The 27,146-nt window shown below is 45.6% G+C and overlaps 1 pseudogene; it reads left to right on the top strand.

Moving 5' to 3' along the window:
- The window catches only part of LOC108302342, a 39,520-nt pseudogene extending 17,692 nt beyond the window's left edge, over positions 1 to 21,828 (top strand).
- Positions 21,829 to 27,146: the final 5,318 nt, after the last annotated feature.

Here is a 27,146-nt window from a genome sequence, read left to right as displayed (position 1 = left end):
TCAGGGACCTCAAGTCATGGTTTCCCACCCCACCACCCGTGTGGCAAAAGTAGCAGGTTTAGGGAGCAGTGGGAAACGGACTTATGTGGTACAAATATGGGGTCAAATCCATAAGACTCTTGTCCTCAGGACGGCCTCCAGCGCTCTTCTGCTTCGGCACCTGGTGGAGGGTAGGATTCAGGGTGCCCGATGGGCTCTCCCCATTCCCCTTCACTTCCGATTTTGGATCCCACTAGGTAAGCAGGGATGGGGTTACAATGGAGAGGGGCAGGAGTGGCCTCACTGGAGCACAGAAAGATCTCAGGGTCCTCAAGGCATGGTGTCCCCACCCTGCCACCTGGGTGGCAAATGCTGCAGGTTTGGAGAGCCGTGGGAAATGGGCATATTTGGGACAAAGATGGGTTCAAATCCATAAGACTCTCGTCCTCAGTAACGCCTCCAACGCTCTTCTGCTTTGGCTTCTGGTGGAGGCAAACCTTCAGGGTGCCGACAGGGCTCTCCCGACTCCCCTTCACATCCGACTTTGAATCCCACCAGGTAAGCAGGGATGGGGTTACATTGCAGAGGGGCAGGAAGGGCTTCACTGGGCACTGAAAGATCTCAGGGACCTTAAGGCATGATGTCCCCACCCAGCCACCTGGGTGACAAAAGCAGCAGATTTGGGAGCAGTGGGAAACAACCATAGGTGCTACAAAGCTGGGGTCAAATCCAGAAGACATTTGTCCTCAAGACTGCCTTCAGCACTCTTCTGTTCAGACCCTGGTGGAGGAGAAGCTTCAGGGTGCCCGATGGGCTCTCCCTATTCCCCTTCGCATCAGATTTTAGATCCCACCGGGTAAGCAGGGATGGGGTTACAATGGAGAGTGGCAAGAAGTGCCACACTGGGTACAGAAAGATGTCAGGAACCTCAAAACATGGTGTCACTATCCCGCCAAATAGGTGGCAAAAGCGGCAGGTTTGGAGAGCCGTGGGAGGCAGGCGTACGTGGGACAAATTGGAATCAAGTCCTTAAGAGTTTTGTCCTCAGGACCGCCTCCAGTGCTTTTTTGCTTCGGCTCCTGGTGGAGGAGAAACTTCAGGGTGCCCGATGGGCTCTCCTCATTCCATTTTGCATCCGATTTTGGGTCCCACTGGGCATTCAGGGGTGGGATTACAATGGAGAGGGGCGGTAAAGGCCTCAATGGGGACAGAAAGAGCTCAGGGACATCAAGGCATGGTGTCCCCACTCCGCCACCCAGGTGAAAAACCAGCAGGTTTGGGGAACAGGGGGAAACGGGCATATGTGGTACAAAGATGGGGTCAAATCCATAAGACTCTTGTCCTCAGGACTGCCTCCAGCGCTCTTCTGCTTCAGCTCCTGGTGGACGAGAAGCTTCAGCGTGCCCAATGGGCTTTCCCTATTCCCCTTCGTATCGGATTTTGGATCCCACCACGTAAACAAGGATGGGATTACAATGAAGAGGGGCAAGAAGGGTCTCACTGGGCACAGAAAGGTCCCAGGGATCTCAAGGCATGGTGTGCCCACCTTGCCAAAGAGTGGCAAAATGAGCAGGTTTGGGGAGCAGTGGGAAACGGGCATATGTGGTACAAAATGGAGTCAAATCCATAAGNGGGAGCAGTGGGAAACGGACTTATGTGGTACAAAGATGAGGTCAAATCCATAAGACTCTTCTCCGCAGGAATGCCTCCAGCGCTTTTCTGCTTCAGCTCCAGGTGGAGGGTAGGATTCAGGGTGCCCGGTGGGCTCTCCCATTCCCCTTCGCTTCTGATTTTGGATCCCACCAGGTAAGCAGAGATGGGGTTACAATAGAGAGGGGCGGGAATGGCCTCACTGGGGCACAGAAAGATCTCAGGGACCTCAAGGCATGGTGTCCCCACCCCGCCACCTGGGTGGCAAATGCTGCAGGTTTGGAGAGCCGTGGGAAACGGGCATATGTGAGACAAAGATGGGGTCAAATCCATAAGACTCTTGTCCTCAGGAACGCCTGCAACGCTCTTCTGCTTTGGCTCCTGGCGGAGGCAAACCTTCAGGGTGCTGGCAGGGCTCTCCCCACTCTCCTTCACATCCGACTTTGAATCCCACCAGGTAAGCAGGGATGGACTTACAATGCAGAGGGGCAGGAAGGGCCTCACTGGGCACTGAAAGATCTCAGGGACCTTAAGGCATGATGTCCCCACCCGGCCACCTGGGTGACAAAAGCAACAGATTTGGGAGCAGTGGGAAACAACCATAGGTGCTACAAAGCTGTCCAGAAGACATTTGTCCTCAGGACTGCCTTCAGCACTCTTCTGTTCAGATCCTGGCAGAGGAGAAGCTTCAGGGTGCCCAATGGGCTCTCCTTATTCCCATTCGCATCTGATTTTAGGTCCCACCGGGTAAGCAGGGATGGGGTTACAATGGAGAGTGGCAAGAAGTGCCACACTGGGCACAGAAAGATGTCAGGGACCTCAAAGCATGGTGTCACCATCCCGCCAAATGTGTGGCAAAGGCAGCAGGTTTGGAGAGCCATGGGAAGCAGGCGTATGTGGACAATTTGGAGTCAAATCCTTAAGACTTTTGTCTTCAGGACTGCCTCCAGTGCTTTTCTGCTTCAGCTCCTGGTGGAGGAGAAGCTTCAGTGTGCCTAATGTGCTCCCCTCCTTCCACTTCGCATCCGATTTTGGATCCCACTGGGCATTCAGGGATGGGGTTACAATGGAGAGGGGCGGTTTTGGGGAGCAGGGGGAAATGGGCATATCTTGTACAAAGATGGGGTAAAATCCATAAGACTCTTGTCCTCAGGACCGCCTCCAGCACTCTTCTTCTTCAGCTCCTGCCGTTGAAAATCTTCAGGGTGCCCATGGGGTCTTCCCATGCCTCTTCGTATCCGATTTTGGATCCCACGGTGTAAGCAGGGATGGGGTTACACTGGAGAGGGGTGGAAAAGTCATGACTGGGCACAGAAAGATCTCAGGGACCTCAAGGCACAGTGTCCCCACCCCACCACACGGGTGGCAAAAGCAGCAGGTTAGGGGAGCAGTGGGAAACGGGCATATGTGGTACAAAGATGGGGTCAAATCCATAAGACTCTTGTCCACAGGACTGCCTCCAGTGCTCTTCTGCTTCAGCTCCTGGTGGACGAGAAGCTTCAGTGTGCCCAATGGGCTTTCCCTATTCCCCTTCGTATCGGATTTTGGATCCCACCGGGTAATCAAGGATGGGATTACAATGAAGAGGGGCAAGAAGGGTCTCACTGGGCACAGAAAGGTCCCAGGGATCTCAAGGCATGGTGTGCCCACCTTGACAAAGAGTGGCAAAATGAAAGGTTTGGGGAGCAGTGGGCAACGGGCATATGTTGTACAAAATGGAGTAAAATCCATAAGACTCTTGTCCTCAGGACCACCTCCAGTGTTCTTCTGCTTCGGCTCCTGGTAGAGTCGAATCTTCAGGATGCCGGATGGGTTTTCCCACCTCCTCTTTGGATCTGATTTTGGATCCCACTGGGTAAGCAGGAATGGGGTTACAATGGAGAGGGGCGGGAAGGGCCTCACTGGGCACAGAAAGATCCCAGGGACCTCAAGACATGGTAACTCCACGCCCTCCCTGGTGGCAAAAGTAGCATGTTTGGAAAGCTGTGGGATGCGGGTATGTGTGGACAAAGATGGGGTCAAATCCATAAGACTCTTGTCCTCAAGACCGCCACCAGCGCTCTTCTGCTTCGGTTCCTGGCGGAGGCAAACCTTCAGGGTGCCGGATGGGCTCTCCCCATTCCCCTTCGCATCCGACTTTGGATCCCACCAGGTATCAGGGATGGTGTTACAATGCAGAGGGGCAGGAAGGGCCTCAATGGGCACTGAAAGGTCTCAGGAACCTCAAGGCATGGTGTCCCCACCCCGACACCCGGGTGACAAAAGCAGCAAGTTTGGGCAGCAGTGGGAAACCAGCATACGTGCTACAAAGCTGGGGTCAAATCCATAAGACATTTGTCCTCAGGACTGCCTTCAGTACCCTTCTATTCAGCTCCTGGTGGAGGAGAAGCTTCAGGGTGCCTGATGGGCTCTCCCTATTCCCCTACGTATCAGATTTTAGATCCCACCGGGTAAGCAGGGATGGGGTTAAAATGAAGAGGGGAAAGAAGGGTCTCACTGGGTACAGAAAGATCTCAGGGATCTCAAGGCGTGGTGTCCCCACCCCGCCAAAGAGTGACAAAAACAGGATGTTTGGGGAGCAGTGGGAAACAGGCATATGTGGTAGAGATGGGTTCAAATCCATAAGACTCTTGTCCTCAGGACCACCTCCAGTGCTCTTCTGCTTCAGCTCCTGGCGGAGGGGAAGCTCCAGGGTGCCCGATGGGTCTCCTCATTTCCCTTCACTTCCGATTTTGGATTCCACCGGGTAAGCAGGGATGGGGTTACAATGGAGAGGGGCGTGAAGGGCCTCACTGGGGCACACAAAGATCTCAGGGACCTCAAGGCATGGTGTCCCCACCCCCCCCACCTGGGTGTCAAAAGCTGCAGGTTTTGAGAGCCATGGGAAACGGGCATACTGGGACAAAGATGAGGTCAAATCCATAAGACTCTTGTCCTCAGGACAGCCTCCAGCGCTCTTCTGCTTCGGCTCCTGGCAGAGGGAAACCTTCAGGGTGCCCGATGGGCTCTCCTCATTCCCCTTCCCATCCGACTTTGGATCCCACCAGGTAAGCAGGGATGGGGTTACAATGCAGAGGGGCAGAAAGGGTCTCCCCGGGCACTGAAAGGTCTCAGGGACCTCTAGGCATGATGTCCCCACCCCGCCACCCGTGTGACAAAAGCAGCAGGTTTTGGGAGCAGTAGGAAACGTGCGTACATGTGTCAATGCTGAGGTCAAATCCATAAGATTCTTGTCCTCAGGACCGCCTCCAGCGCTCTTCTGCTTCAGCTCCTGGCAGAGGAGAAGCTTCAGGGTGCCAGATGGGCTCTCCCTATTCCCCTTCGCAACGGATTTTGGAACCCACAAGGTAACCAAGGATGGGGTTACAGTGGAGAGGGGCAAGAAGGGTCTCACTGGGCACAGAAAGACCTCAGGGATCTCAAGGCATGGCGTCCCCACCCCGCCGAAGACTAGCAAAAGCAGCAGGTTTGGAGAATAGTGGGAAATGGTCATGTGTGGTACAAAATGGAGTCAAATCTATAAGACTCTTGTCCTCAGGACCACCTCCAGTGGTCTTCTGCTTTGGCTCCTGGCAGAGGCAAAGCTTCAGGATGCCCGATGGGCTCTCCCACCTCCTCTTCAGATTGGATTTTGGATCCCACCGGGTAAGTAGGAATGGGGTTACAGCGGAGAGGGGCAGGAAGGGCCTCACTGGGCCCAGAAAGATCCCAGGGACCTCAAGACATGGTAACCCCATGCCCACCAAGGTTGCAAAAGCAGCAGGTTTGGAGAGCTGTGGGAAGCGGGCATATGTGGGACAAAGATGGGTTCAAATCCTTAAGATTCTTTTCCTCAGGACCGCCCCCAGAGCTTTTATGCTTCTGCTACTGGCAAAGGAGAAGCTTCAGGGTACCCGGTGGGCTCTCCCCATTTGCTTCCGCATCTGATTTTGGATCCCACCAGGTACTCCGGGATGGGGTTACAATGGAGAGGGGCAGGAAGGTCCTCACTGGGGCACAGAAAGATCTCAGAGACCTCAAGGCATGGTGTCCCCACCCTGCCACCCAGGTGACAAAAGCAGCAGGTTTGGTGAGCAGTTGGAAACTGGCATATGTGGTACAAAAGATGGGGTCAAATCCATAAGACTCTTGTCCTCAGCGCCTCCAGCACTCTTCTGCTTCAGCTCCTGGCAGACGAGAAGCTTCAGTTTGCCTGATGTGCTCTCTGCATTACCCTTCGCATCCGATGTTGGATCCTATCCGGTAAGCAGGGATGGGGTTACAATGGACAGGGGCAAGAAGGGCCTCGCTGGACACAGAAAGATCTCAGGGACCTCAAGGCATGGTGTCCCCACCCCGCCACCCAGGTGGCAAAAGCAGCAGGCTTGGGAAGCAATGAGAAACAGGCATATGTGGTACAAAGAGGGGTCAAATCCATAAGACTCTTGTCCTCAGGATCGCCTCCAGTGCTTTTCTGCTTCAGCTCCTGGCAGAGGAGAAGCTTCAGGGTGCCCGTGGGGTCTCCCCACTCTTCTTCGGATCTGATCTTGGATCTCACTGGGTACGCAGGGATGGGGTTACACTGGAGAGGGGCGGGAAAGTCCTCACTGGGCACAGAAAGATCTCAGGGACCTCAAGGCATGGTGTCTTCACCAAGCCTCCGGGGTGGCAAAAGCAGCAGGTTTGAGGAGCTGTGGGAAACGGGAATATGTGGTACAAAGATGGCGTAAGACCCTTGGCCTCAGGACCCCTCGAGCGCTCTTCTGTTTCACCTCCTGGTGGAGGAGAAGCTTCAGTGTGCTCGATGGGCTTTCCACCCTCCTCTTCAGATCTGATTTTGGATCCCACCAGGTAAGGAAGGATGGGGTTGTAATGCAGAGTGGCAGGAAGGGCCTCACTAGGCACTTAAAGATCTCAGGGACCTCAAGGCATGATGTCCCCACCCCACCACCTGGGTGGAAAAAGCAGTAGGTTTGGGGAGCAGTGGGAAACGGGCATATGTGGTACAAATCTGGGGTCAAATCTATAAGCCTCTTGGCCTTAGGACCACCTCCAGCCCTCTTCTGCTTCAGCTCCTGGTGGACGGGAAGCTTCAGGGTGCCCGATGTGCTCTCCCCATTCCCCTTCGCGTCACATTTTGAATCCCACTGGATAAGCATGGATGAGGTTACAATGGATAGGGGAGGGAAGGTCCTCACTGGGCACAGAAAGATCTCAGAGACCTCCACGCATGGTGACCCCACCTCGCCACCTGGGTGACAAAAGCAGCAGGTTTAGGGAGCAGTGGGAAACGGACATATGAGGTACAAAGATGGGGTCAAATCCATAAGACTCTTGTCCTCAGGACCACCCCCAGCGCTCTTCTGCTTCAGCTCCTGGTGGAGACAAAGCTTCAGGGTGCCAGATGGGCTCTCCGCATTCCCCTTCGCATCCGATTTTGCTTCCCAATGGGTTAGCAGCAATGATGTTACAATGTAGAGGGGTGGGAAGAGCCTCACTGGGGCACAGAAAGATCTCAGGGACCTCAAGACATGGTGTCCCGACCACGACACCCGGGTGGCAAAAGCAGCAATCTTGGGAAGCCGTGGGAAACAGCCATACATGTGACAAAGCTGAGGTCAAATCCATAAGATTCTTCTCCTCAGGAACGCCTCCAGTGCTCTTCTGCTTCGGCTCCTGGTGGAGGCAAAGCTTGTGTGTGACCGACGGGCTCTCTCCATTCACCTTCACATCCGATTTTGGATCCCACTGGGTAAGCAGGGATGGGGACACACTGGAGAGGGGCTGGAAGGTCCTCACTGGGCACAGAAAGATCTCAGGAACCTCAAGGGATGATGTCCCCACCTCACCACCCGGCAGGTACCCCTGTTGCAACAACCCCTGCACACCCAGCCAAACCCCGTCCCCTTGGCTTGCTCACTGGCATCCATAGCAGCCAAAAGATTCAGTGCTTGAAGGCACTTTCCCCAGGGGCATAGTGACGGATGGACCTCAAGAGCCAGAGAAGTGCAGATGAATTGCAACAGTACTTTTTGGAGAAGCCTGGGGGCAGTCACGTAGTCATCCAGTGGGATATGGAGACTGAGAAAGCTTCCCTGTCCCTGGCAGGTGTAGAAGCCCACAGCTCCACCTTCATCACACCTGCTCAATCATCAGAAACAGGTGTGGAAGGGAAACAGACAGGAAACGGATCTCCACAAACTTCCTCCCTGCTGGACTGGGAAGTGTTCTATGTTGAAGACACTGAGCCAGACCAGGAAACCTCTAGGCTTCTCAGAAAGAGGGCAGACAGAGAAAGAGGGAGGACAGGGCATAGGCTAGAGTCCAGGTCAAATACAGCACAATGCATCCTAACACACATCCAGGGAGGAGTGCCAAATGGTTGACTTGGCCAGAAAGGCCAGCGTTGGAGTGATAGAGATGCTTGCCACATCCCGTTCTTGGCATCCTTGTGGTTCCTTTGTGGAGCTGTGACTAGATTTCTCAATGAGGTTATGGTTGAGAGAAATGAGAACAGTCTTCTTTGAAGTGGGTGGGCAACCCTCCTGCAGGTGGACAATGAGCTATGCTGAGTCTTTTGTCCTTGGCTGGGGTGTGATTGTCTTGGTCCTCAGAAAGAGCCCTCTCAGGATGGAGAGGTGATTGAATCATATGATGGCCCGATGCATCTCCCTCCCCACATTCTCCATGCCTCCCCTCAAAAAAGCCAGCTGGAATTGCTGGGGAAACGACTGACAACCAGTCACATGACCCAGGAAGCAACGCAGGGAGAGACTCATCAACAGAAAGGCTGTGGTATAAGAAACCGCTCTCTGGCACACAGGGCCATACATCCTAACACGCACACACAGATGCACAGAGAGAGAGAAAGAGAGAAGGAAAGGAGAGACAGAATAATCACAGATGGAGAGACATACACACGCACACACTCACACACACACACACACACACAGACAAGCAGAAGTGGCACAGTAACACCCAGCCGCAGGCAGTCCCTGAGGCTGCAGGGTTCTGCTCTTCATGACTAACAACCCTCTGGTGAGAGTGAGAGAGCAGCCCACGGGCACACAGGAAGAAGTATACTCGAGATAACCAGAGCAAGACATTTGGAAAGACTCACCTGTACTCCCTTGGTACAAGCCTGAGGCTGGAATTCCATGCTGCTCCTCCGGCGAACCCTCCACTCTAGATTTCTTCCTCTTGGTCGACCCTCTGCGAATCCTGGTCAACCCACTGTGAGTCCTGGTCTCTGGAGACTATCCTGTGGAGGTCCTGTTGAGTAGTGGCCTAAGCCTTGTTTCTGACACACTGCCACAGGAAACTCCTCCTTTGCCAACTCTCAGGATCCCGTCGCCATTCAACAGTGAACGTCACAATCCCCTTAGGAGTGGCTTGTGCCTCATGCATGCGCATTGGTGAGGCCGACTGGCACCTTGTTCCAGAAACTCAGGCTGTAGCCGCTTGCAGAAATGTCTGAGGCAGGGAGGACTGCAGTGGTGGTGGGTAGTGAAAACAACATGTTTGGGGCGCTGTGGGAAACTGGTGTATGTGCATCATAGCCGGGGTCAAACCCATAACCCTCCTGTCCTCAGGACCTCCTTCAGTGCTCTTCTGTTTCAGCTCCTGAGTTCAGGGTGCCTGATGGGCTCTCCCCTTTCCTCTTTGAATCTGATTTTGGATCACACTGGGTAAGCAGGGATGGGGTTACAATGGAGAGGTGCGTGAAGGGCCTCACTGGGGCACAGAAAGATCTCAGGGACCTCAAGGCATGGTGTCCCCACCCCGCCACCCGGCTGGCAAAAGGAGCAGGCTTGGGGAGCCGTGGGAAACGTGCCTACATGTGACAAAGCTTGGGTCAAAGCTATAAAACTCTTGTCCTCAGGACCACCTCCAGCGCTCTTCTGCTTTGGCTCCTGGTGAAGTCGAAGCTTCAGGGTGCCCGATGGGCTCTCCCTATTCCCCTTCACATCCGATTTTGGATCCCACCAGGTAAGCAGGGATGGCGTTACAATGGAGAGGGGCGTGAAGGTCCTCACTGGGCACAGAAAGATCTCAGGGATCTCAATGCATGGTGTCCCCACCCGCCACCGGGGTGACAAAAGCAGCAAGTTTGGGGAGCAGTGGGAAATGGGCGTATGTGGTACAAAGATGGGGTCAAATACATAAGACTCCTGTCCTCAGGATTGCCTCCAGTGCTTTTCTGCTTCCGCTCCTCGCAAAGTAGAAGCTTCCGGGTGCCCTATGGGTTCTCCCCACTCCTCTTTGGATCCGATTTTGGATCCCACCAGGTAAGCAAGGATGGGGTTACAATGCAGAGGGGCAGGAATGGCCTCACTGGGCACAGAAAGATCTCAGGGACCTCAAAGCATGGTGTCCCCATCCTGCCTCCCGGCAGGTACCCCTGATGCAACAACCCCTGCACCCAGCGGAACCCGGTCCCTTTGGCTTGCTCCCTGGCATCCATGGCAGCCACAAGATTCAGTGCTTGAAGGTACTTTTCCCAGGGGCATAGTGACAGATGGCCCTAAGAACAAGAGAAGTGCAGGTGAATTGCAACAGCACCTTTTGGAGCAGCCAAAGGGCAGCCACTCAGCCTTCCATGGAGACTTCCATGCAGCCTTCCAAGCTTTCTCATGGAGACTGGGAAAGCTTCCCTGTCCCGGGCGGATATGGAAGCCCACAGATCCACTTTCATCGCACCTTCCCAATCATCAAGAAACAGATTTGGAGAAGAAACAGATGGGAAACGGATCCCCAGGAACTTCCTCCTTGTTCGACTGCGAAGTGTTCTATGTTGAAGACACTGAGTCAGACCAGGAAGCCTTTAGGCTTCTCAGAAAGAGGGCAGACAGGGAAAGGGTGAGGGCAGAGCATAGGCCAGAATCCGGGCCAAATACAGCACAATGCCACTGCCAACGTCATCCAGGGAGGGGTGCCAAATGGTTGACTTGGCCAGAAAGGCCAGCGTTGGAGGGACAGAGATCCTTGCCACATCCCATTCCTGGCATCCTGTGGTTCTTGTATGGAGCTGTGGCTAGATTTCTCAATAAGGTCATAAGCAAGAGAAGTGAGAACTATCTTCTTTGAGGTTTATGTTTACCCCTCCTCCAGGCAAGCTATGAGCTGTGCTGAGGCTTTTGTCCTTGGCTGGGGTGTGATTGTCTTGGTCCTATGAAAGAGGCAGTTCAGGACAGGCAGGTGAGTGACATATATGCTGGGCCACCACAGCTCCCTCTGCAGTTTGCCTAGAACTTCCTTCAGAAATGTCAGCTGGAATTGCCGGGTAAACGACTGACAACCGGCCATACGACCCAGGCAGCAATACAGGGAGAGATTCACCAAAAAAGAGGCCGTCGTGCAAGAAACTGCTCTCTGTTGGACAGGGCCATGCGTCCCAACACACACACACACACATGCACACACAGATGTACAGAAAGAGAGTGGGAGAGAGAGAATAATCTGAGACAAAGAGACATACACGTGCACACACACACACCACACACAGACATACAGCAATGGCACAGTAACACCCAGCCCCAGGCAGTCCCTGAAGCTGCAGGATTCTGCTCTTCATGACTATGACCACTGGGTGAGAGAGCAGCCCATGGGCACACAAGAAGACGTGTACTTCGAGATGAACTGGCCAAGACAAACTGGGGAGACCCACCTGTACTTTCTTGACACAGGCCTGAGGCTGAGATTCCGGGCTGCTTCCCCTGCGATCCCTCCACCTGAAGTTTCTTTCTCTTGGTCGACCCTTCATAAATCCTGGCCTCCAGAGAGTATCCTGTGGACGTCCTGGCGAGGAGTGGTGTGAGTCTTGCTTCTGACTCACTGCCACAGGGTGTTATGTCCTTTGCCAGGTCTCAGGAGCCCGTTGCCTGGCCACGGTGAACGTCACAATAGCCCGAGGAGTGGCTTGTGCCTCGTGCATGCGCACTGGTGAGGTCAACTCGCGCGTGTCTCTAGGAACTCAGGCTGCGAGCCCTTTAAGAAATGGTAGACCTGCAGGGACTGTGGTGGCGGCTATCCAAGTAGGCAATGCGGTTTCAAAGTCAAAAATCAATCTCTCCAGTGGAAGTTTGAAAGAACTCCTCTAATTGGACGAAAACGTGAATGGGGCGGGAATAACTTCAAGGTTAAAATTCTGTTGCTCTTTACCTATAGGGATTCCTCCCTTGGTTCCCCTCCCACAGTAGCGTGGGAGCTCTCTCGTTCTCTCTCTCTCTCCTCTGCCTAGTAAATCACTCTCTGTTGAACTCTTTGGGTCCACAATATTTATTCGAAAGGTAAGCTTACCGTGCCTCCAGCGCCTTTTTCCCCATTCCTGGGGTAAGAGAGTCCAAGGAACCGGGCACATCCAAGCCGGGAACTGGTAGCATCTTTGGGACATCCCCTCTCCATCCCCCACTTACGTTCCCAAATGAAGGTTAGTTCTTTACTGTAATAGACCTACATCATGCATTCTTTAGCATTCCTGTGGATAAAGATAGTTAATTTCTCTTCACCTTCACCTGGTAAGACAGACAATGCACATGGACAATCATTTCTTAGAGATATACTGTAAAACCAACTTTTTCAAAAATAAAGTGGACCTTTCAGATGTTAATTTCCCTAAGAAAACTACCTTGATATCATATGTAGATAATTTACTTCTCTGCTCAGAGTGTAAGCAAGCCTCCATAGAAGTTGGAATGTCTTTTTCATAACAACTAACTTCAAAGGAATACAAGGTCTCAAAAGAAAAACTTCACTTCTGTCAGAAACAATAAGATATTTAGGTCACCTAATATCAAAGGGAGGCCTTTTTATCAATCTGGATAAAATGAAAGGAATATTAGTTTTCCCTACCCCTAAAACTAAGAAACAACGGAGAGGTTTTGGGGGATTAGCAGGATAGTGCAGAAATTGGATTCCAACCTTTTCCTTTAAAACTCAACCTTTATATCTTTTTTTAAAACAAGATAAGCCAGGTCTCCTGGAATAGACATAGGGAAATTAGTTACCAATGGAAGAAATGTAAAATAGTGTTATAGATGCCCCAGGATTAGTACACTGAATTACAATATTCCCTTTTCATTGTTTGTTTATGAAAATCTGGGAAACACCTTAGGTGTTCTGATGCAAATCCATGAGATCAAAATATACCTGTAGGATACTATAGTCAACAGTTGGATTCTATGGCTGAAGGATTCCCATTTGCATGAGAAGAGTACCTGCTACAGTTCTCTCTCTGTTACTAAGAGCAACTGAAGAAATAATGATGAGATCTCTCCTCACTGTCTTTGTCACATTCTATGGGAGTGCTGCTAACCTCATCACACTCAACAGTGTTTGGTTAGTAAAATAACTTTTTATGAAGTTCTTTCTCTGCTCCCCATATTACAGTTTCCAGATGTAATAATCTAAATGTTGTCACTCTTCTGCCCTGCCTTCAGATGGCATGCTGCATGATTGCATATTAACTGACCAGCTTCTTTCTCCTGGAATGGACCTGCAAATAAACCCCTTACTAACACTAATGTTACTTGGTTTACAAATGTATCTTACTTAAAGGATTAATCTGTAATTTATCATGCAAGTAATGCTATAGCATCTTTGGCTTAGAAATTCAAAAGTGCATGCCTTCCAGGAGCAATCTCAGCCCAACAAGAAGAGTGAATAACATTAATTAGGACCTAGGAACTGGTAAAAGGAATGAATGCTAATATTTATACAGATAGCAGATATGCTTTCAGAGTAGCTCAAGACTTTAAAAATGCTATAGAAACAAACAAGATTTTTAACCTCTTCCAGTCAGTCCACAAAAAACAGATGCCTTGCTTTGAAATTATTGGAAGCCATACTATTGCCAAAATCATTAACTGTTATCAAGATTCTAGGCCATTAAAGTCAGACACTCCAGCAAGCATATAGAATCAGTTAGCAGATAATATAGCAAAAAGGGCTACCGTAAACATATCTGAATAAGAAAATTGACACATTTTATTTTTAAGGAGGCACCTAATTTTGATATAGAATTATCTCAGTACAAAGCTCCAAAAACAGAACAAGAAATTTGGGAAACAAAAGAGAAAATGTACTTCTCCAAGACTAAGCTATGATATGGTTCAAATCGTCTGCGCTTATTTCCAACCAAAATACAGTCATTTTTCTTTTGTGTGGGACTTAACTCCTGAGAGCCTCAATAAAAAGACTGCTTGGGGAAAACAGTATATTGAAAATGTTCTTCAACTGTTGCTTATAAAGTATACAACAACTGTAATAGCTGCCCAAAACACAATCCAGGGAAACCTTTACATAGTTCTCATCAAGTTTGTATTCCTTTACCAAAAGGCCCTTTTGAGGCCTGGCAACTAGATTTTATTCAGCTACCACCATCACAAGAATATAAGTACATTCTTGTTTTCTCTTTGGATAGAAACATTTCCATACACGATAGCAGCAGCCTTAGCAGTAAGTAGAATTCTCTTAAAGAAAATTATTTCAACTTACAAGTTCCTCTAGAACTTTATAATGACAAAGTTATTCATTTTACTGATATATAATCCAGTCAATGTGAAAACTCTGTCCCAGTCTCCAACATTTTCATTTTGCCTCTCACCTTTGCCATTTAGGTTAGTGAAACACACAAATTGAATAATTCAAACTCAATTTACAAAATTAACTGAGTTATTTTTAAGTTACTTGGCCAAAAGCTCTTCCATTGGTTTTGCTTAACCTAATATGCCCCTTTTGGCAAACACCAGAGGTCTCCATTTGAAGGCATAACAGGCAGACCTATGAAATTGTCTCAAGGAAATTGTAAACGTATGATATTAAAAGGGGATATGCTGTATTATTACAGTGGCCTTACAAGGCAGCTAACTAAAATCTGTAATTTAGGAAAAGACTCTTTCCATAGTAGGCTCCTAGGAGACAAAACACTCAAAGACCACAGATTTCAACCATGAAATTTTGTCTGTTATATGCAGTATCTTTCAATGGACTCTCTAAGGCCAACATGGTAAAACCCCATCTCTACTAAAAAATACAGAAATGAATCTTCTTAGGTGCTCCTAGCCAACCCTTGTGCCACTAAGCTGAAGGAATTGGACCCTGGATATATGCTACCCATTTAAGGAAAGCAATTTTGCCAGTTTGGACTTTATCTCAAACAAGTGATATAAAATTAAAATTCTTTAGAACCAAGAAGGAGGAAAAGATAACATTTGAGGTAGTCAGTTTTCCCAACACTTCAGCCCAGGCCTGTATCTAAATAAACACAATATTGATCATTGTTAGTAGATAGGAAAGTTCCTACCACATTTCTTTCTTTTTGTTGCTAGTTCTTATGTTTTATTGGTATTATCACCAGCTGTTGCCCATGAAACAAACCTCTGAGGACTATGCCAATATATTACAGGAATATTTGTTGGGTTTGTTATCTCATGTACCTCTCTGGTTATCCTAGCCTACCATAGTGGGTATCCCCTTACCAAGAACAAGATTGTATAGAACATCAGAAATAGATCCATGTTTCTCAAAACAATCATCAGTGCTTAACACCAGTAAGGCTAAGACTTAGGTACATCACTGGCCTATTAAACACTTTACAAAACAAAGGACATGGGAAGAGCTTTCCTGTATAAGAGACCAGTTTGTTAGCTTTCACTCTCATGCTGCTCCAATTGAAAGATAATACAACTGGATTTCAAAATCGTGCAACACACATTTGGAACAGTTTGACCTGCTTTACCCTCTCTTTTGGTCAGCTTGGTCAGCTTGCCCTTTTATATTCTTATAAAAGAATCACACCAAAACTACGTGGCCCAATAACACTAAAAATATGAAATAGAGTCTTAAAAAACAGTGTGTCCACATCATTCAATTACAAATTACTAATTGACTGCCACTGCCAACGGGCACAGTGAGCAGGCAATTATTCGCTAGCTCCAAATAAAATGCCTTGGCGTGCAGTGCCAGTCCATGACCACAGTTACCACTATGATGCTTAGGATGATGTTCTTTAGGTTATGCTTCAGGACAAGGTAAAATACCCTTTGAAAGCCCACATATCTTCCTGTTTTACCATCTCATTGGGTTCATTCTATATTCCATTGGCATTAATCATTTAGGTATCAATTACTTAGGTATTTAATATGATAATTTAGCTTCCATCTTTTTTCCACAAGTGGGTATTGAGTGTATAATATCACATAGAGGCCCTAATCAACTGTACAAAAAAAGAAATGAAATGACAGCTACATGTTTCATTATTATACAATGAAGTTTATTTTATGAGAAAGGCTGTGTTACAAAACTACATGGCTTTAGACACACTTACTGCAACCCAAGGAAGAACCTGCACTACCATAAAAACTGAGTGTTGTGTCTATATCCCAAATAAATTAGATAAAATTACTAAATTAATTGCTGATAGGAAAAGCTAAATAACTAACCTTTCAGATCTAACACCTTTTCTGAATGATTGGCTAAACAGCTGGTTTGGATCTTGGGAAGCCTGGTGGCTTATTACTTATTCTAGGAATTATAATCATTTGTTGTGTTTTGTTATGTTTTTGTCCTCACTGCTGCTATTGCATTTGTTTTCCATGAAGTCAATATACAGCTGAAAAAACTAACAGCCATTCAAAAAATTACATTAATTAAAGATGTAACCATATAGCCTGACACAGGTCACAAATTCACTTCTCTCATGTTGCTTTACCTTTGGCTTATATTCCACCAGCTTTGTAGCCTGAAAAGTTCCTCCTGCTGTAGAACATGGCACTCTCTGAATAAACCTTGCTAATGATGTAGGACTAAGCTCCATAACATAAAAAGAGCTAAATCATTTGAGTGTATCTATAACAATTTCTCCCAAACATCTTGATGGAAATGTAAAATTAAATAATTTCAACTAAAAATAATTACAACTTAAAACTTCTGAAACTTGAAATTACCCTGAGCCTTGAAGGGATGCAGCTTTGCAATGTGAGTAACACAACTTCTGCCTTTTTTTTCTGTACCTAATTAAGACCAAATGGAACTAGAGAAAAGACTCCCCTCTAGATCACTATCCCTCTTCATGGATGTATAAAGTATAAATAATCTTCCTTGAAATGTGCAATCTATAACCAACCAAGTCACTGTAGTGTATATGCCTGGATTTGTATGGGAAATTGCTAACAGTGGTGGATATCCAAGTTACGGGTGGTGAATCCATATGAATCTTCAGCAACCTCAAAGAATTTGACTATGGGACATAAGGCAGAAGAAGAGACTCAGGCAGGTTTTAGAGCAAGAGTAAAAGTGTATTAAAAAGCTTCAGAGCAGGAATGAAAAGAAAGTAAAGTACACTTGGAAGAGGGACCAAAAAGCAACTTGGAGGACAAGTGTCCCATTAGTCCTTGGACTTAGGGTTTTATATGCTGGCACAGTTCCAGCATCTTGCAACCCTTTTCCCTTGATTCTTCCCTTGGGGCTGGGCTGCCTGCATATCTGATGGTCTGCTGGCACTTGGAAGGTGAGCATGCAACAGTGTGTTTACTAGAGCTGTACACATGCTTACCCAAAGCATTCTTCCCTTAGCCGATGAAATGCCCCCAGGAGGTCGTATACCAGTTAAACCCTGTCATTTTGCTTCTTAATGCACATGCTTGAGACCACTCACCAACTCCTGAGATCTTACTGGGAAGCTAGTGATCATCGGCTCATGATCATCATGTTTGTCTGACTACCTACTGTAACAAAATGTTGTAATCCTACCGAAATATTTCTGTCTGCACCTATGTAAATGAAACCTTAACTCCTCCACTTTGGAAATTCTGACCCCATTTATTCAGTCAGAGTTTTTCAGGTGTGTAGTCAAATAAACTCTATACCTAATGATACTTTTAAAATCTAAGGTTCACACAAACTAAGAAGAGAAATGCAAACAGAAGTCTATTATCATTTGCATTGAGCATGTACAAATGGAAGTGCCCAGCAAAGACTAAACCCAAAGGATTATTAAAACTTAGGCTTAAATACCATCTTAAGCTAAACCAAAGAAAAGGAGTTTTTTAGCTTCTAGGTGGTAGAGGCAAGTTATGGGTAGGTGACCAGGAAAAAATGTGGTAAACAAAGTTGTTGAGTAGGCTTTGTTGTGCAGATTTAAGTCAGTGCCATTGCCATTGAAAAATAATTAAGAGTCCTCTTCCTGGTACAAGTGAGAAAGATTTCTTTCACAAATGAAAATTTCCTTTATAAATGTAATTTTCCTTTACAAAATAAAAACTCTACCCTGTTTTTAGAGCTTTGCCTGCATCTGCTCGTTCTTAATGGACTTTAGTTTAAAATAATCCAAATGCCAAGTCGGCATGCTCTGGGGTGGCATATTCTGGTACTCTGCAGTCGAACACTCCACAGAAAGAGCAACTTGCACACACTACTTTAAGTCAAGCCTCAAGCTGATCAAATTCTGTGAACATGGCACTTAGGAACACTCCAGGTACATCATCTTTTAGTAAACATGACAACTAAGCACTTGTATACAATAAAATGTTGTTTGTTTGCTGTTCTGTTTTATCACATGCCGTGGAAGAACAGGAAAAAATGTCCACTATAATTTTATTTTATTTTATTACGAAATACTTCAGCAAACAAAAGAAAGTAAAAGAATAATAGAATAAGTACTCATACTTTTGTTCTTTAAACAATCCATTGCATTTCTACTTTCCAGCTATATTTATCATTTCTAAAATTCATATTTTATTTCCAGACTTTCAGATTGATCTTACCCTTTTTGATAAACTTTCAATACTTGACCAAATTTTAAAATTACTTAATTCTTAAAATGCATTAAGCTACTTATTCTATGTTCAGTATCTATCATTAAAGGATCTCCAGCATTTCTTAAATAGTTTTTTTGTTGTTGTTTCTGCTGATATTTTTCATAGTTTTTTTTATGAGTTTTATCTATTTTAAAAATTTATTTCAATCATCTAAAGTTTATTTAGAAGAACTCTTTAACGCCCAAGTTTAAGTGTTTTAAGAGATTTGGGGTATGCACCAGCCAAATGCTTTACAAAAGACATGTTTTACGTTCATTTTTTTTAGTTTTGGGAAGGCTACAGAGATGGTATATATATTCTGGCCTCAAACCTATATAGTAACGGATTTTGGTTAGAAAATTGAAGAGCAAGCATCACATCTATTTCCTCCAGACCTGAAACCCAGGGCTGAGGTGGTTGCCTTTCTTTCTCTCTGTGGAGAGAGTTGGCTTCGATGCTCCTTTTTTGGTCGCCATTTGATAGTGAGTGCTCTTCAGTGTCCCTATCTCTGTGTGGGTGTCTTGGCTGGATCTCCCTCGCTCTGTGTGGGGGTCTTGGCCGGATCTCCCACCTTGAGTAGGTCCTGTGCTTTGATTTCTTTCCCTATGTCAAGCACCTTAAAACAAAGGCCTGGGAGCCATCAGGGTTGACAGATACCGCAGGATAGCTGTTGGCTTTAAGACTGCCAATTCTCTGAAGTCTAGATTTTTCATTGCTTTTGTCTTCTGAGAGTTCTCTACCCTTTTTTGTTTGTATGTAGCATGTTTTAAAAAATGTTTGGGGCAGCTGACGCGGCAGCAGCAGAGTCACCTGGGCAGCCTCGGGACGGGTCACCGGCCGGCAGCCGTCCAGCGGCCTCAACCACCGCCTCTGTCCTCCATCCCTGGTCCTTTCTCTCGGGCCGAGAGACAGCAGCGCCGCGGACAGGGGCTCACTCCCCTCCTGTTCTCCTCAGTGACTCACCTCGGGTGGGCCGTTTTGTCCTCAGGGGTCGCCTTGGTGGAGCGACGTTTCCGTGACGAACTTGGGCTGTCATGGCGGCTCGACCTCTTGGAACTTGCTCAGGCTCCGGAGGTCCGAGGCCCTGGAAGTTACGCGTCACCTCCAGACGGCGGCAGCGGACGCGGGCTCTTAAAGGCGTCACACCCGGACTCTGCCGACAGGGCAACCTCAGTTCATCTTCCGACTGCGCCTTCAGCACCCGCGCGTTCTCCGGTCCCCTCTTCGGAGTCATTTTTTCCTGACCCCCTCTGCCATCCTTTCCTCACTCCTGGGGTGAGGCAGTTCTCCTGGAAGCTTAGGATGTGAGCTGGAGCCTCCTTTCTGGAATTTCTCTGTGAAGGACCCGCCGCGCCCCCCGGGGTGGGGGTGAACGCCGTGCACTGGTTCCACAACAACCCCGCCCTGAAGGCGTGCATTGGGGCGCCGACGCCATGCGCGGCGTCTACGTCCTGGACCCCTGGTTCCCCGGCTCCTCCAATGTGGGCATCACAGGTGGCGATTTTTGCTTCAATGTCTTGAGGATCTTGATGACAGTCTACGAAAATTAAACTCCAGTCTGTTCATGATTCGTGGACAACCAGCAGACGTGTTTCCCAGGCTTTTCAAGGAATGGAACACTACTAAACTTCCAATTGAGTATGAATCTGAGCCCTTTGGCAAGGAATGAGATGCCGCTATTAAGAAACTGGCAACTGAAGCAGGAGTAGAAGTCATTGTAAGAATTTCACGTACATTATATGACCTAGACAAGATCATGGAACTCAATGGTGGACAACCGCCTCTAATTAAAGGAATCCAGACTCTCATCAGCAAAATGGAACCACTAGAGATACCAGTAGAGACAATGTGACATGGTAAAAGCCCCATAAACTGCATACCTCGACCATACCATACCTTGGCTTTCCGTTGAAACTGCTCTCTGTAACCCTAATGTGACAGGCAAGCAGTCCAAACCTGTGCCATCTTGGCCCTTGCAGCTTATAATAAGTAACTAAGGTTTATGATTTCCACCCTACCCAAACAATGTGTAAACTAACCTAACGCTTATCTTAACTTCTGTGAACCACTTAAGTAACAATCGGAATGTCCGAAGCCCTTCTCCCTCACTCTGGCCCAGGAAGTGGTTTACAGGCATTAAAGGTCTTAACACCCTCCTTTCAGGGCCACGGGTTAAAGAGACGCGAGTCCTCCATGGCCACCGGCAATAAAAACCCTGTAATTTGGCCTCGTCTTTGTCTCAGTGGTAATTTCAGGCTCGCTCGGTTACAACAATTATTTCAGAAGGGATAGAGAAGTGCACAACTCCTCTGTCTCATGATCATAATGAGAAATATGGAGTCTCTTCACTGGAGGAGCTAGGTTTTGATACAGATGGCTTATCCTCTGCAGTGTGGCCAGGCGGAGAAACTGAAGCACTTACTCATTTGGAAAGGCATTTGGAAAGAAAAGCTTGGGTGGCAAACTTTGAAAGACCTTGAATAAATGCAAACTCTCTGCTTGCAAGCCCTATGGGACTTGGTCCTTATCTCCAATTTGGCTGTTTGTCATGTCGACTGTTTTACTTCCAACTAACAGATCTCTACCAAAAGGTAAAGAAGAGCAGTTCTCCTCCCCTTTCCCTTTATGGGCAACTGCTATGGCGTGAGTTTTTCTATACAGCAGCAACAAATAATGTACGCTTTGATAAAATGGAAGGGAACCCTGTCTGTGTTCAGATTCCTTGGGATAAAAATTCTGAGGCTTTAGCCAAATGGGCAGAAGGCGGGACAGGCTTTCCGTGGATTGATGCCATCATGACTCAGCTTCCTCAGGAGGGCTGGATTCGTCATCTAGCCAAGCATGCAGTTGCTTGCTTCCTGACACGGGGAACTTGTGGATTAGTTGGGAAGAAGGAATGAAGGTATTTGAAGAATTATTGCTTGATGCAGATTGGAGCATAAATGCTGGAAGTCAGATGTGGCTATCATGCAGTTCCTTTTTTCAACAGTTTTATCACTGCTATTGCCCTATTGGTTTTAATAGGAGAACAGATCCTAATGGAGACTATATCACGTGTTATTTGCCTGTCCTAAGAGGCTTCCCTGCAAAATATATCTATGATCCCTGGAATGCACCAGAAGTTATCCAAAAGGTAGCCAAATGTTTGATAGGAGTTAATTATCCTAAACTAGTGGTGAAGCATGCTGAGGCAAGTCATTTGAATATGGAAAGAGTGAAACAGACCTATCAGCAGCTTTCACAATATAGAGGACTAGGTCTTCTAGCTTCAGTACCTTCTAATCCTAATAGGACTGGAAGCTTCGTGGGATATTCTGCAGAAAATACCCCAGGCTGTAGCAGCAGTGGAAGTTGCTCTCAAGGGAGTGGTATTTTACACTGTGTCCATGGCGACATTCAGCAAACTCACCTAAGTGGGCTGTGAAGCAACCACTTGCTAGAGATATTTCCATAATTAAAAGGGAGCCAGTTCCAATAGGGACTCTGCATGGGGCCTCCAATCCCACATTTCCCCTCTAAGCTACCTTAACAGAGGTTCTCCGTGAGGGCTCCATCCCTGTAGTAGGCTTCTGTCTGGACACCTAGCCCTTTCCCTATGTCCTCTGAAATCTAAGTGGAGGTTGCCAAGATCTACCACACTTACCTTCTGTGCACCTGCAGGCTTAATACCACATGAAAGCCATCAAAGCTGATGGCTTACATTCTCCAAGTCTTTCAGACTCTAGAATGGTAGATCTACCAGCTGCTTGCCCCCTGCACCTGGAAAAGGGGCAGGCACTCAACAACTTGTGAGAAGAGCCATGCAGGTGAACCCTATAATGCCACAGGTGTGGAGCTGCCCAAGGCCTTGGGAGTTCACCCCTTGCACCAGTGTGCCCTGGATGTGAGACACACAGCCAAAGAAGATTATTTTAGAGCTTAAGATTTAATTATTGCCCTGCTGGGTTTTAGACTTGTGTGGAATGCATATCTTCTTTCTTTTGGCTGATTTCTTCCTTCTGGAACAGGAATGTTTACCCAATGCATGCACTCTCATTGTATCTTGAAAATGAATAATTCATTTTGATTTTACAGGCTTATAGGTAGAAGAAGATGAGTCTCAAATAAGACTTTGGAGTTAGACCTGGGACTTTTGATTTAATACTGAAATAAGTTAAGACTTTAAGGGACTACTGAGAAGGTATGATTGTATTTTGCAATGTGAGAAGGACATGAGATTTGAAGGGAAGGGCAGAAGTGAAATGTTATAGTTGGGTATTTCTCCTACCCAGATCTCATGTTGAAATATAATCTCCAACGTTGAAGGTGATTCCTGGTGGGAGGTGATTGGGTCATGGGTGCAGATTCCTCTTGAATGGCTTAATGCTGTCCTCACGATATTAAGTGAGTTTTATGAGATCTGGCCATTTAAAAATGTGTGGCATCTCCTACCTCTCTCATTTGCTCCTGCTTTCACCATGTGACGTGCCTATTCACTCTTTGCCTTTCACCACGATAAAAAGCTCTCTAAGGCTTCACCAGAAGCTGAGAAGATGCCAGTACCAAGTTCCCTGTAAAGCTTGCAGAACGGTAAGACAATTAAACCTCTCTTCTTATAAATTACTGTCTCAGGTATTTCTTTATACCAATGCAAGAACAGCCTAGTACATGCTGCATTGAAATGCTAAAATTAATTATATAGAAAAGAAAGGAAAGCACTTAAATAGCTAAACACAAGGCATAGGCAAGTTTATAAGATACAAAGAAGATCATAGGTTCAATTAGAAGAAAACAATTAGAAGAGAACACCAGAATTGAGGGCAGGAAAGTCTAGGTTAACTGCACTGTTTTAAGAAAAAGTTGAGTTTATGCTAAAGACTTATTGAATCCATAAAGCTGCTAATCCCCTAGCCTTGAAGGAAAAAGATAAACACCAGCCTTTTGCCAGCCTTCTGATTGTGCAAGTAGAAGGCCTGGACAATGAGAACCCCTTTCCATCAGTGTTTTGTCCCTGGAATCAGGAAGTATCTTTCCAGTAAGAGACTACCTTTTAAAGTTTTTCTGATATTGTACAATGCTCCTGGCCACAGAACTTCATGTGTTTAACACTGAAATCTTATCTCGAATTGAAATCCCCAAAATTTGGTGGTCTCCTTACCTTCAAACAGAACATCTCTAATCCATTCTCTAGATCAGCAAGTCATAAGGACCTTTAAGGCTTGTTATGATTGGTACTCTATGGAAAGGATTGCGAACTCTGTGAAAGAGACCTCCGACAGAAGAAATATTATGAGTCAAGAAGGATTACACCATTGACAATACTATCCTTGTTGTGGAAAAGGTTCTGTAAGCCATCAAGCCCCAAAGAGTAAATTTCTGCTGGATAAAAGTGTGTTCAGATGTTATGCATGACTTCATAGGAGTTATGACAGAGCCAATCAAGGAAATCATGAAAGAGATAGTGAATACGGCAATAGGTTGGAGGTGAAGGTTTTAAACATATGGATCTTAGAGTAATTCAAGTGCTAATAGACACCACGCCAGGGAAATTAAGATAAAAGCACTTGAGGGAAATGAATGTGTTTGAACCAGCATCAGACAATGAGGAAGAAAATGCAAAAGAAGCAGTGCCAGAAAAAAAAAAACAAAAAACTGACATTAGACCATCTGGCTGAAGGGTTTCATTATTCAAAATTTTTTTTGACTTCTTTTATGACTTGGACCCTTCTATTATACAGGCACTGAAGCTAAAGCAAATGGTGGAAGGATTGCTACCATATAGAGCATTTTTGAAGAAATGAAGAAGCAGAAGAGCCAGAAAGAAATTGCAATCTATTTCTGTAAAGTTACCCTAAGTGTGTTTCTCATTCTAACTCCTCAACCTCTTGTGCCACTGCCACCCCTAAGACAGCAACAGCAAACCCTACTCCTCTTTCTTTTCCTCCTCCTCAGCCTACTCAACCCATAAAGATGAGGATGAAAAACTTTTGATATCCACTTCCACTTAATGAATAGCAAATATCTGTTCTCTTCTTATGATTTTCTTAATAATTTTCTTTTCTCTGGCTTACTTTATTGTAGGAATACAGTATATAATGCATGTAACATACAAAATTTGTGTTGTTTATGTTATCAGTAAGGCTTCTGGTCAATAGTAGCCTACTAGTAGTAGTTAAGTTTCAAAAGAATCAAATTTATATGCAAATTTTTGTCTGCTCAGAAGGTCAGTGCCTCTAGCCCACCATATTGTTCAAGGATCAACTGTACATAGAAAGAATTAACCATGGTGCCTTCACTAAGAATCTCTCAAAAAAAAAAGAATCTGTCTTGGGACAGAGCTTATTATCTAAAGTTTCGTAGCCTATCCACTCCCAGTCAAAAGAGTTCATGGAATAAAAGGTTAAGTAGAAAGTTGCAAGCAATTGTTTTTCTCCTGGAGCATGAGAGATTAAAAGCAAATATACAATTATATACATAATTGTATATAAGAAATCTGTAACAAATACTGCATCATTAAGCCCTCTTATACAGTTCTTTATTTCTCCTAAGCCAGATAACACTGTATTTTGCATAAGAAAATAAAGTAATAGAAGAAAGAAAACGTCATGACAGAACTCTAACAATCCCCACCCCTGTTTTTACACGTAGACACTACACACACACACACACGCATGCACAAAGAAAGAGACATTCATTCATGCCCAATTATTGGCATCATGGTCTCTTCCTAAAAGCTCATAAATATACCTAAAATCTGTAGAATCCAAAATAAAAGCTGTCACATTTCAATAGTCATTGGGGACTTTGAATACACACAATATAATAATGTAAAATAAATGTTGTGTTTTGTCAATATGAATGTAAAAAATGTTAATACATGCTGATTTTACAAAATATATAGAATTTTCAAAGTACTAGTGCCCAAGAACCTTGCTATTTAATATTTCATTTCCTTCAGCCGAGTGCAGTGGCTCACTCCTACAATCCAAGCACTCTAGGAGGCCAAGGCAGGTAGATCAATTGAGGTCAAGAATATGAGACGGGTCTGGCCAACATGGTAAAACCTCATCTCTACTAAAAATAAAAAATTAGTCGGGCATGGTGTGTGTACCTGTGGTCCCAGCTACCCAGGAGGCCGAGGCAGGAAAATCACTTGAACCCGGGAGACAGAGGTTGCAGCAAGCCGAAATTTCACCACTGCACTCCAGCCTCGGGGAACAGAGCAAGACCCCATCTCAAAAAAAAAAAAAATTATTTCCTTATTTTTCCTTTTCTTTTCAAAATAAGGACAACAATCACTGGAAGGCAATGAGCGTCATCCTGATGAACTATGCAATCTTGCCTTCAGATACAAAGAATGAATTATAAGCAAGTGTATAAATTATTCTTTTGTTCAGGGCAAAAACCTTGATATTAAAATACCAGTTCAGATAGGAAAAATGAATTACAAGCAAGTCTATATTCTTTTGCTTATGGCAAAAAAAATCTTGATATTAAAATACCAAGTGAATCATTAATAATTATTAAAAGTGGGTAGTAGTCATAACATTTATTGAGAGATTTTTCTATGCCAAGCAGTGTACATTTGATTATGTTCTCATTTTTACTCACGACACTGGGAGGCAGGCACTGTGATTCCTATTTCGCAGATGCACTAGAGGCTAGACCTTTGCCCTTCCCACACAGATTGTAAGTAATGAAGCCAAGATTCAAACCCAGAGGGTCTAACTCCAGAGCACTCAGTGTTGCCTCTCAATGGCAGTGAATCCTTATACGTAAACCAACATATATTTTAGAAAATGTGAGTACATACAAGGGTAAAGTTTAGAAAGTTTAAGAAAATAGTATTTAATTTATTAAATAAGCATCACCAAGGCATATAGTCATTAGACCATCCAAGTCAACACTAAAAAAAAAAAATATTAAAGGCAGCTAGAGAAAAGGGTCATATTATACATTTAAAAATTGTTCAGACTACCAGCAGACTTCTCAACAGACACTCTATAAGCCAGAATCAATTGGGAGCATATATTTACCTTGTTTAAAATAAAAAGAATTCCAGTCAAAAATTTTATGTCCTGCCAAACTAAGCTTCATAAATCGGGAGAAATAAAGCCTTTCCAAGACAACCAAATGCTAAGAAAATTTGTCATCACTAAGCTGAACCTATAAGAAAGGCTCAAAGGAGTTCTAAACATGGAAACGAAAGAGTGAAACTCATCAGTATAAATGAAAGATGAATATAAAACTCACATATCCTATAAAGCAATTGCAAAATCAAAACTCCAAAATGACTGGCTAGCAATACCACGACACGTACAATACCTCACGTATCAACATCAAACCTGATGCAGAAAAATATTTCAATAAAACCCAGCATTATGATTAAAAAAAAAAAATCCTCAACAATCTAGGTACAGATGGAACATGTCTCAAAATAAAAAGAGCCATATATGATTAACCCACAGTCAACCTCAGACTGAATGGGAAAAAGTTGAAAGCATTTACCCCAAGAACTGAAACAAACAAAAAAAAGTTTATTCTCATCACTCCAATTAAACACATTGCTGGAAATTTTAGCCAAAGCAATCAGGCAGGAGAAAGGAACAAAAGACATCCAAATTGGAAAAAAGGGAGTTAAATTATGTGTTTGCTGATGACATGATTATATACCTAGAAAACCTTTAAGATTTCTCCAGAAGAAACCTAGACTTGATAAGTGACTTCACTACAGTCACAGAATACAAAATTAGCCTACAAAAA

The sequence above is a fragment of the Cebus imitator genome, unplaced genomic scaffold, assembly GCF_001604975.1.
Source record: "Cebus imitator isolate Cc_AM_T3 unplaced genomic scaffold, Cebus_imitator-1.0 Scaffold40, whole genome shotgun sequence".
In the NCBI taxonomy this organism is placed as follows: Eukaryota; Metazoa; Chordata; class Mammalia; order Primates; family Cebidae; genus Cebus; species Cebus imitator.
The sequence above is the reverse complement of the archived record's forward strand: the minus strand, read 5'-3'. Positions and strand labels throughout refer to the sequence as shown.